Here is a 10,734-nt window from a genome sequence, read left to right on the forward strand (position 1 = left end):
TTAATTACAAGGAATTTATTTATATTATTAACTCAGTTCTCAGTGGGGGGAGAGGAGAGGAAGGGGAGGAATCTTACTCTTCTCAGTAGACTCAGGCAAAAGCAAACTGCTGCTGCCTCTCTTCATTTATGTTTTCTTCCCCATTAATAATTTCTGCCAACTTATTCACATTCTAACATTGCCTGGCCACACATGTCCCCATTTCCATCTGTGAAGTGTTGGAGGGCATGATTTAGATCAGTGGTCTGCAAACTGTGCCCTTTAAGAGATTTTGGACTTCAGCTCCCAGACTCCTCAGCCATGTTGGCCAATTGCTGGGATTTTGGGACCTGAAGTCCAAAATCCCTTAAATAGTACAGTTTGGGGGCCACTGCTTTAGATTGAGTCTAATAAGCATGGGGCCATAAGGGCTATCTGAACATGTGCAGACTTTGCTGCTGGCTATTCTTGCTGAGTAACTCCAGCATGCAGATGGTAAGAGCAAGATATCTAGACAAGCTGGAGCCCTAGTTGCCTCCTGTACTGATTAGCCTAAGATGGCTTCTTTCCTGGAATGTGTACTGCTACTAGAACTTCATTATTTCAATTTCCAACTTGGTTCTTCTCTGTGATAGAAGAAAGGATACTTTCCTGCTTCAGTGGTTTGTTGGAGAGGCAGGGGGAGTTCAAAATGTTCAGATCCTAAGGAATTCCCATAGTTACAGCATTACCTAATTAGCACCGACCCACATTGCGTCTGTGAAGTGGGCTTTTTGGCACAAGTTCCCACTAAGCCCCTCTGGGCAGTCCTACAGTTTTTGGGCCTTTGGCAGAGTCAAGGGCTTCGGTGCCCAGCTGCTTGAGAAGAAGACTGCGGCTGAGATTAGAAGGTTATGAAATATAAGGAGAAAGCCAAGAGGAAAATAATTAAGAATAATTAGAGTCAAATGCTCCCTGGACTGTGTTGAGATTCTACAAGCAGACGAGATGCCAGGGAAATCCATGTAAAGCCTACAGCCCACATTGTCATAATAATAGGCAAAACACAAGTCAAGATAGTAGAATAGCGTTTTGTAAATGAATTGCCTTTATATGTAGCCCACAGGCTGCCTGCCTTCTCTGCTGACTTTGGAGCTCCCACCAGGCCCATGGCTACTGAATTTCCAGGTGAACGGATGGCCTGCTAAATTAACTGAATAGAAACTACTTTTGCACTTTGGGCTTACTTTGCAGCAATTTAAGTAAGCTGAGGACAAAGGGAGGAGAGAGAGAAACCAGGACATTATAAAAGCAGTTGAAAAAGTGGGACTGACAGAGGATTAATTGGGACTGCTTCTTGGTGGGAACGAGACTGGATCAAGAAATCCTGTTTACTTTCCTTTATATTCCTTTTTGCACACAAGAAACCAGTGGCTGGCCTGGGTGGGTTGAATCAGTCTATTATGGCCTGTCGTTCTCTAGCTCACCTCAGTGGGCTACTGTCTGACAGTTCCTTGCTTGTGTCTCCTGACAGTCAAACACATCTGCCTCCAATGTGTGTTTTATTTGTTTGCTCAGGTGCAAAGCTAGAGTGCTTCTATCATGCATTAACTCTGCCTCACAGAGAGAATGCCAAGGCAGCCCTGAATCCAGATGTTGTCATTTTCCATTTCTAACTCATACTTCCCTAGTATTTCTGTTTTATAAAAAAAACCAGAAAACAATCTGTTGAGGGCTAGTTGCATACACAACCTTCCTCTCTTTCTACTACCTTCTACTTTTCCTAGCATTACTGTCTTTCCTAGTGAGCCGTGCCATCTCATGGTGTGGCCAAAGTCTGATAGCCTCAAAGTGGTCATCTTGGTTTCCAGAGAGAATTCAAGCTTGATTTGTTCTAGGACCCAACTGTTTGCTTGATTTGTTCTAGGACCCAACTGTTTGTCTTCTTGGCCATCCACAAAATCCTTAACATTCTTCTCTAGCACCACATCTCAAATGAGTTGATTTTCTTATCCACTTTTCCCCTCTCCCTCACATCTATATATGGTGATGGGGAATATACTAGATGGTTCTAATTTTAGTCCTCAGTTGTATGTCTTTACCCTACAACTTCACTTATTGCCCAGCTAACCAGCAGGGTAGGGGGCATGCTGGCTGGGGGATTCTGGGAGCTATAGTCCCCAAAAGCCAATTTTCCAAGCACTGACTTAGTATTCAACATTACTGAGACTTGGTACTTATTCTTTAAACTGCTCCTGGGACCCATGGATGTTATTAAAGGGGGGTGAGCAAAAAAGCTGCAGCTCACAGTCTTCTTCCACCCTTTCCCTGTCTCTTCTTATGCTGAACTATCCTCTCTCCTAGTTACCCTCTTTTTTATATTAAAAAGGGACCCTAAAGAAAATGAATATAAATTCAGTTTCAGACTGAATTTTAGTGGCAGCAGGAGGGTGTGTGTGTGTGTGTGTGTGTGTGTGTGCACGCGCGCACATGCACGCATGTGTATGTATAATACATTGAGTGAAAGGCTTCCATTCACTCTCTGTATCTGAGAGAAGCAAGGCAGACAAAACAGAGGTGATGTGTTGCCTTGGGATATAAGTCAGCCAGGCCTCTTTCTGTCTAACACTGAATCCTGTCTAACGCTTTGCACGATCATCAATGAAACCCCTGAAAAGCGGCTCATGAGTACAAGCCTTAGAACCACCAGCCCCCTAGAAAATCACCCTGGCTGTCCACCCGGCTCTTAACTCCCTTGAACACACAGAAAGCAACTGAACACACTCTGTCTTGCCTGAGTCAGAAGACCTTATGCTACCTGAGGCAGTAAAGCACATTCCAGATTTACCTGGGTGCCAAAGAACACATCCTGCTCCCCTTCTCCCTCCTGCCATCTTCCCTTCTTGCCCAGGCTGGAATCATGTTGTGTCATCCAACCTCACTTTAGTTGTTTCCAGTCAGCCCAGTCACCGTTGAAGCCACGGGACCCTCTGTGAACATGAGCTGGCTCCTCGGACCTGCCTCCCGCAGCCCCGGCTAGCTTGCATTTCTCAGCATTCTTCAGCCTGCTGGGTCAAGATAGAAGGAGGCTTTGTGTGAGGTCACTTGCTAGGCCTGCAAGGAAGTCTCTATTCAGGGCATCCCAGCCAGAGGGTTGGGAGCCGTTCCAGCTGCCAGCTATCTGGACCTTTTCCACTGTAAACATCTTTCCTTTGGGAATGCCACTCTTTCAAAGGGCTTGGAATCTAAGCTGAAGCCAAGGATTAGCTTGCTAGCATAGTAGTTAGACAAATTAAGAGTTTATCTTGTAGGTAATTGTACAAAAAAATTTTTTTTAAAAAAAATAAATGTTTAAATTCTAGACAACCCTGCTCCAGAAACCCAAGTACCAGAACTTACAAAATGTACCAAAAGATGTAGTTTAATGTATCACTTGTCTACGTTTTTATTGAACTGTTCTTTTAATACTGTGAGCTGCTCTGGGTCCCAGTTCTGGGGAAAGAGCGGGATACTACAGTGGGCCCTTTGTATACGTGGGGGATCCGTTCTGGACCCCCCACGTATGGGAAAAACTGCAGAACTGCAAGTCCTGTTGATTTCAATGGTGACACACTACCATGCATACTGCTATGCATATGCTACAGGCACACAAGCAATTTTGTCCCCCGGGCTTGCTGTCCACGTGAACTCAAGTCAGCATATGGCAAGCCTGCATATGGGCAGGCAGACTGTACTACTACTACTAATAATAATATATTTCTAACACTGGGAATATAATAACCTTTCCAGTTAGCCCAGGCACCACTGAAATATTTAAATCTAGACAATCCTTCAGCCTGCCAAGTACCAGGTCTTACCAAATGTACCAAAAGAAATAGTTTAGTGTATCACTCTTCTTCTTTTTCTTCTTCTTCGTCATTGTTGTTTAAATATTTGTATTATTAAATTTTAAAGCAAAAAACATAGCAGTCTTACAAGAGCATATATTTTGGGTGTCAACTGTACAATATATACATGTGTGTGCTATGTACCTTCAAGTCCGTGTGTGTGTGTGTTGTGTGCCTTCAAGTCATTTCCAACTTACGGCAACCCCTATCATGGGGTTTTCTAGGGAAGATTTGTTCAGAGGAGGTTTGCCATTGCCTTTCTCTGAGGCTGAGAGCATGCAGCTTGACTAAGGTCACCCACTTGGGTTCATGGCTGAGCTGGGAATTGAACCCTGCTCCCCACAGTTGTAGTTCAGCAATGAAACCACTAAATATGAATGGGTAAATCCTATACAACTTTTCTTCAGGGAGATAAATACCAGGACATACAAAATTTATCACAAGTAGTAGCTTTAAATATTTTCATTATGGTTTTTAAAGCACAAACCACATCAGTTCATAGTACAAGCTTTTTCTAGCTTCTATGAATTGAGAGCCAGTGTGATGTAGTTGTTTGGGTGTTGGGCTAAGATTCAGTTCAGTTCTTCTTTATTATGGTCATAGACCAGCACACTAAGGTTCTGAAAAACCAGGGTCTGAATCCCCACTTAGCCATAGAAACCCAATGGGTGGCTCTGGGCAAGTCTCATACTCTCAGCCTCAGAGGAAGGCAGTGGCAAACCTCCTCTGAAGAAATCTTAACAAGAAAACTTCATGATAGGTTTGCCTTAGGCTCACCATAAGCTGCAATAACTTGAAGGCTCATAACAACAACAATAATTAACTTACAGTAAAAGTAATGTTAGAAAACAGGTTTATTTTTAAAGATTTAAATTTGCAAAATGCATTATATAAATAGATCTATACAAGACACATGTATACCTCAACATGATTTCAAATATGTTGACATTTCTAAGATCTTAAAAAGGAAAAAGACCACTGCAGTATCAAGCAATATTATGGTTTCTTCATAGTTTCTACTAGTTATGTTCACAACGTGTTCATTTTATTCATTTAACTGTTAGCCTACGGCATATGGATTCTTTACAACTTCAAAGCCTTCATCTGCAATAAAAACAGGAACACCTAACCCAAACCACACAGATTTGCACAGTAAATACAGTATTAAGCTACCTACAGACCTGATTTTTTTAGTATATTCCATCATACAGGATACAGTAATCCTAAATTAAAAAGAGCCTATATAGAAGGAAGCCCTCCTGTGCCTACTTTTCCCAGTCCTTCCAGGGGGCTTGGAAAAGGGTAAGGGGATAACAGACAAAAGAAGGCATAGTGAAGGCTTGGCCCAACTAGGACCAGCCTTAATATTAGAGTTCAGTGGCACAGCAGTAGTGTGTGTGTGTGTGTGCACATGGCCCCTGCTAAAGTGCATCCCTTGGCCCAATAAAGATTGCCTATTTCTATGTCAGTTAAATGGGACAGAATGAAGGACAAACACTGAAGACCTCAACAAAAGTAAAATGACTTGATAGATTTCATTATTCTTAACCATGCAATTAGAGGGGAATCCTAAAGAGCCAGTGGGCTGGGGCCTTCCTGTCTGAGGTTTCTGTGTCCAACAAAGGTAAAACATTTTTGCCTTATAATTGGGGCTGCATTGGCATGTTTTACCTCAACACCACCTAACATTTTCCTTATGCAAAAGCATAAAGACTTCTTGAGAAATTCAGTGTCCTTTGCCTAACAAAAGGGCCACAACCTCACAAAGGATGGAGACATACTGGATTGCACAGGAAGTGATTTTTTGTGTCGCAAATGGATGTTAAATTTCCTGGACTTTGAGAATCTCCCAGTTGCCACATGGTCAGAAGGAGGAGATGCCAGTTTGCAAGAGATACCCCTCCATACCATCTGAACTAAGAACAAAAACAGCCAAATGCAGGCTTATGACTAACATCTTCAATTTATTTTCTCCTGTATGATTTTTAGCACCTTGCCTAATGAAGAAGCCAGTGGAGCTTTGAAAGCTTGTGACATGTATATTTTGTATTTTGGTCGTTCCAATAAATGTATCATTGGTGGGTTTTTGATGTTACCGGATTTGCTATATTGCCAAAACGACTACTGCTGAATGTTTATTAGAGAGGATGGACTGCCATTCTCTGATGCACCTATAGTTGCAGGAGAATCTGAGAAATGATTCTCTTGCCTGGAATGTGTCCCTGAGCCCTGCAAAACTGGGGAAACTGATGTTTAGGACACTGGTAGGCACTGTTAAAGAGATATATCCCAGGTGTCTCAATGTCTGGGGAACATGAAAGACCAGAGTATCTCCTTTTTCTCTTAAGTATTGGCTATCAGTGCCAAATTCACTTCAAATTGTCATTTCTATGACCACTGGGGTTAAGCTGGCAGTCCTACATGCCCTGCCGCTATGCCAAGCTGAACTGATTTCCCAGCATCACACACCCCAATGGTTTACATGTTGGACTAGGCAGGCATGCCAAGCATACTGGAAGCCTTCCCTCAATGAGGTGGGGCTGCTTTTCTCAATATTATTTTGTTTGAGCTTCCTGCCACTCTGTGGTATAACCAGTAGCTTTCTCTCTTCGCTTGCTATTTATGGTCCCTATGATAGTAACAGTAATTCACCAGGCTCTGTTTGTGCTGTGTGTCCTTCTCTGTGCAGCAGGGGAAGAAATCAGATGAATCCTTTCACAGGTTTCCAACGACAGATTCTGTGTGTTTACCTTCATCTCTAGGGACTAATATGTTTTGCCCTTGAGAGCAAAGGATGTGACAGACAGCAAACAGATTTTTAGGCCTCCTTTTAGGGGCTGTGATGCCATTAGCTTCTTTTATGGAGCAAGTTAGGAGACCAGTCCCAGGCCAGGTGCTTCAGTGCTTTCTTGCAGCAGGTAGAAGGCACTGTTGATATAAAATTTTCAGAGGAAGAACGCATAGTTACAACAGAACTACAAACTGATCTTTTTGGTTCAGCTCAGAACTAGATAGTCTGTGTGATGTATTGGTTTGAGCATTGGACTATGTCTCTGAAGACCAGAGTTTGAAACCCTGCTCAGCCATGGAAACTACTGGGTGACTTGGAGTAAGTCACACTCTCTCAGCCTCAGAGGAAGGCAAGGTAAACCCCCTCTGAACAATTTTTGCCATGAAAACCCTAAGGTCCATCTTAAAGTTGCCATAAGCCAAAAACAACTTGAAGGCACACAACAACAAAGAACCAAGTATGTGGATAGTGTCATTACTTAATTTAGTCACTAGGTGGCAATGTGCATAACTGTATCAGGATAAACCCATTTAAACCTCTCTGTTACCAAACCCCAGTTTTACAACAATACAAACGTAATCAGAATAGCAGTGGCTAAAATGTTCACCAGGTTAATGTCACAGCAGCATATAGTCTTGAACATCTGGAGTGGAAGCTCCAAATTCTACAATTGTAGGCCAGCATCATGGAAGAAATTGTGGATTTCATATCTTCCATGTTGGAAATTCTCATGTTTTCATTCTAAGGATTACTCTTTGGGACACTGTATTGCCTGGTTTAGGCCAATTACAGTAGCCATACATTCATTCACAGTTCAGTTGCACAGAGGCAAAAACACACAATGCAGTCAAATGTTCATAAATTAATCAATTTATTTAAGCGCAAAATGTTTAGCACTGAAATGTTAATAAAAGTACACAAGAAGTTAATTATATTCTTGCTAGGTGGATTGTAGGATATTTCTCTAGGGTACACATGTGCTTACTTCCTTTAGCATGAAATGACTATGGGTCAGATCTCCCAAGACACTGAAGTTTTGTAAGGCAAAAGGAGGTATGAAGTAGCTATAGCAATTTACCTGGGAAAGCTACCAGATGCCAGGGATAGACAAAAGAAAATAGAGACCTCCGGAACATTTGTCACTCTATTTTGCTTTGGCCAGACTTCACCTGGAATACAGCATCCAGTTCTGGGCACCACAATTCAAGAGGGTTAATGACAAGCTGGAGCGTATCCAAAGGACAACCAAAATCTGGAACGGTCTGGAAACTGTGCTCTGTGAAGATGGTTTCGGGAGCTGGGGAAGAAAACATTAAAAGCTGATATGATAGCCATGTTTAAAAGTTTGAAGGGGAGTCATAATAAGGATGGAGCAGCCTTGTTTTCTGCTGCTCCAGGGACTAAAACATGGTCGGAGCAGTGGATTCAAACAACAGGAAAAGAGATTCCACCTAAACATTAGGAAGAACTTCCTGATGGTAACAGTTCTTCGACAGTGGAATATGCTGCCTCAGGACTATGGTAGAGTCTCCTTCTTTGAAGGTTTTTAAACAGTGGCTGGATGGCTATCTGTCAGGGATGCTTTGATGGCATATTTCTTCAGGGCAGGATATTGAACTGGATGGCTCTTGTGGCCTCTTTTAATTTATGACTCTATGATTCTGTGTTTCTATGTGAAGTATAGCTCTCCCACTAGCTTCTGGACTGGTACCTCTCACCCAGTTGACAAACATATATCCAAAGTTGTTGTATGCCCACATTTCCATTCCTAAAGAAACATATAAAACACAACTGTGCATGCTTAAAGACACAACACCAGCAAAAAATAAATAAATAAATAAATAAAATCTCTTTCACTTTCTGTATGGTGGGATTTGGGGTGCCACACATCAGAACTAAGTGTAGTTTTGCACATGTGAATCCCTGGGTTTATGATAGATAACTTGATGGTAGCTTTTTCTTTAGGCCCAAAGCCCTGCTTTCCAAACTCTCCATTCATGACATTACACCTCTATGGCATTAACACATAGACATGAATAGATTCACTGTTACCAGCCCAGTCATTTATTTAACCTTCGACGTGGCTTTGCTTCATCCCCCCACAGAAAGCAGAGCAAAATGTTTTCTATTTATATTTCCTTGCAGACACAGGCTTTCCTTGTCTGCTAGCATTGCCTTTAATACCAATATATGCTGCATGATTTTGCTGTCACCAGTGTGCACACCAGCGTGAAAGGAAAGAAATGGAGTTACAGCAGTGTAATGCTGGCACAAGTGAGACCCAAATCCAACCCATGATGCTAAATAAAGCCAAATGTATGAATGTTTGAGGTAACCAACCTCCCGTCTTTGCTCTGCTCCTTGATCTCTGCGTAGGGGAGGAAATTTCATCGTCCTGGGCCTCCATCCCAGAAATGTCCTGCACGTGCAAAATTTCCATTATCATATCAATGCTGGTTGGATTTTAGGGCTGTAGATTTCTAGCCTCTGCTGCAGGGGAAATGAATCTTATATGGCAAAGGTGGGAAGTTTTGTGGAATGGTGGAGACCACACTAGCCCTCTTTGTCTGCTGCTCTCTGTAGTCTCAACATTTCACAGGGGAAACCTGGGACACATGTGGCCAAGCAGCATCAGAATATGATCAAAATGGCAAACATTGTTAATGAGAAAGAACAGACAAGCTAAGAGAGGCTATAGCCATATGCTTTTGCCTGAGCGTCCTGGGAAGGGCGATATTTCACTTCTCCTTGTTGGGATATAGCAACTTTGCATGCTAAGCCTTTCTAGTACCATATCTCTATGATGCTTTTAGGCCAAGATCTTTTCTAGGAATGCATGTCAATGGTAGTTTTATTGCTTACTAACAACCCCTCCTCACTTCCACTATCATTTCCTGTTTACCATGAGGACACTTTATTACCTTTGTTCTTGGGTGAAGAAGACACAGATCGCCATTACCTTACTAAACTTGCTTACTAACTAATCAGCATGCCTATGCCTGGAGCTGAGAAGATGCTGGGATAGCATCCTTCTTAAGATGCATGGAGACTGTTTTTTCTACCTGAATTTTCCTGCAACATGAAGCTGTGCCTGTGTACCTGTTGATACACATGATTTTGTAAGTAAACTTATTTTTCTTTTTCACTTTTAACCAAGTGACTGTGTGTTTTTATTGGGGACACTGGGGGCTGGGAGAAAGGTGTGGAGCTAGTTAAACTATTTTTCCTGCTTGCTCACTCTTTTGCTGTGGGGACCTTTGCTAGCAAAACTAAACTAATCTTGCTTCTCCTTCCTGAGTTTCTAACAATTCTCAAGGAAGAACCAATATTCCCAACAGGTTATGGGCCCAGGCGCTGCAAGCAGAGGAGAACAATTTAAAACTAGATTGTTCGGGTGGTTTTCGTGATTGTTATTATTGTCGTGGTACATTTTTTTTCTCCACCCTCCTTTTCTTTAACTAATAGCCCATGTCCACCAGAGATTTTTTAGTTTTGCCTTTTTTTTGAGCTGCTGATTTTGTTTTGTGAATACTCCCAACACTCCTTTCCCTTCCCTGCTGCTGAGTTAATTGAGTAAAACTTCCTTTGCACATTGAACTCGGTTTGCAGCAATGAAAGTAAGCCAAGGAAAAAAGGAGAAGATGAGAGAAACTTGGGACATTGATTAACTGGGACTGTTTTGCCAAACCAGGAAAATTGGTGGTTGTGCTCTAGCTACTGTTTTAGAAGGTCTGCCACAAAGCTGAAGGCTAGAATGTGGCAAGGACTGCAATGCCTTATGCTATTGAGGTGAGATGCCTCTTGCCTGGTATGACCAACCTGTTCACATCACCTGAGAAATATTTTTCAGTCACCCTAGATCACCTCTAATACAGCAAGACAACTTGGTTGCTTTTGTGCAAGTCATCTGCTCTTCTCAAGAGGGAATTGATGTCGTCATCTTATTCACAATGAACAGATGTGTTTATTTCCCCTTTAAATAACAGTAATAATGGTTATCATTTTTACAAATTATGATCAAACCAGGTTAGACAAAGATTTATCCTTTCCCTCTCAAGTTTCAACTTCCATTTGTTCCAAGATACTTCACTCCCTTGA

The sequence above is a fragment of the Sceloporus undulatus genome, chromosome 2 (genome assembly GCF_019175285.1).
Source record: "Sceloporus undulatus isolate JIND9_A2432 ecotype Alabama chromosome 2, SceUnd_v1.1, whole genome shotgun sequence".
In the NCBI taxonomy this organism is placed as follows: domain Eukaryota; kingdom Metazoa; phylum Chordata; class Lepidosauria; order Squamata; family Phrynosomatidae; genus Sceloporus; species Sceloporus undulatus.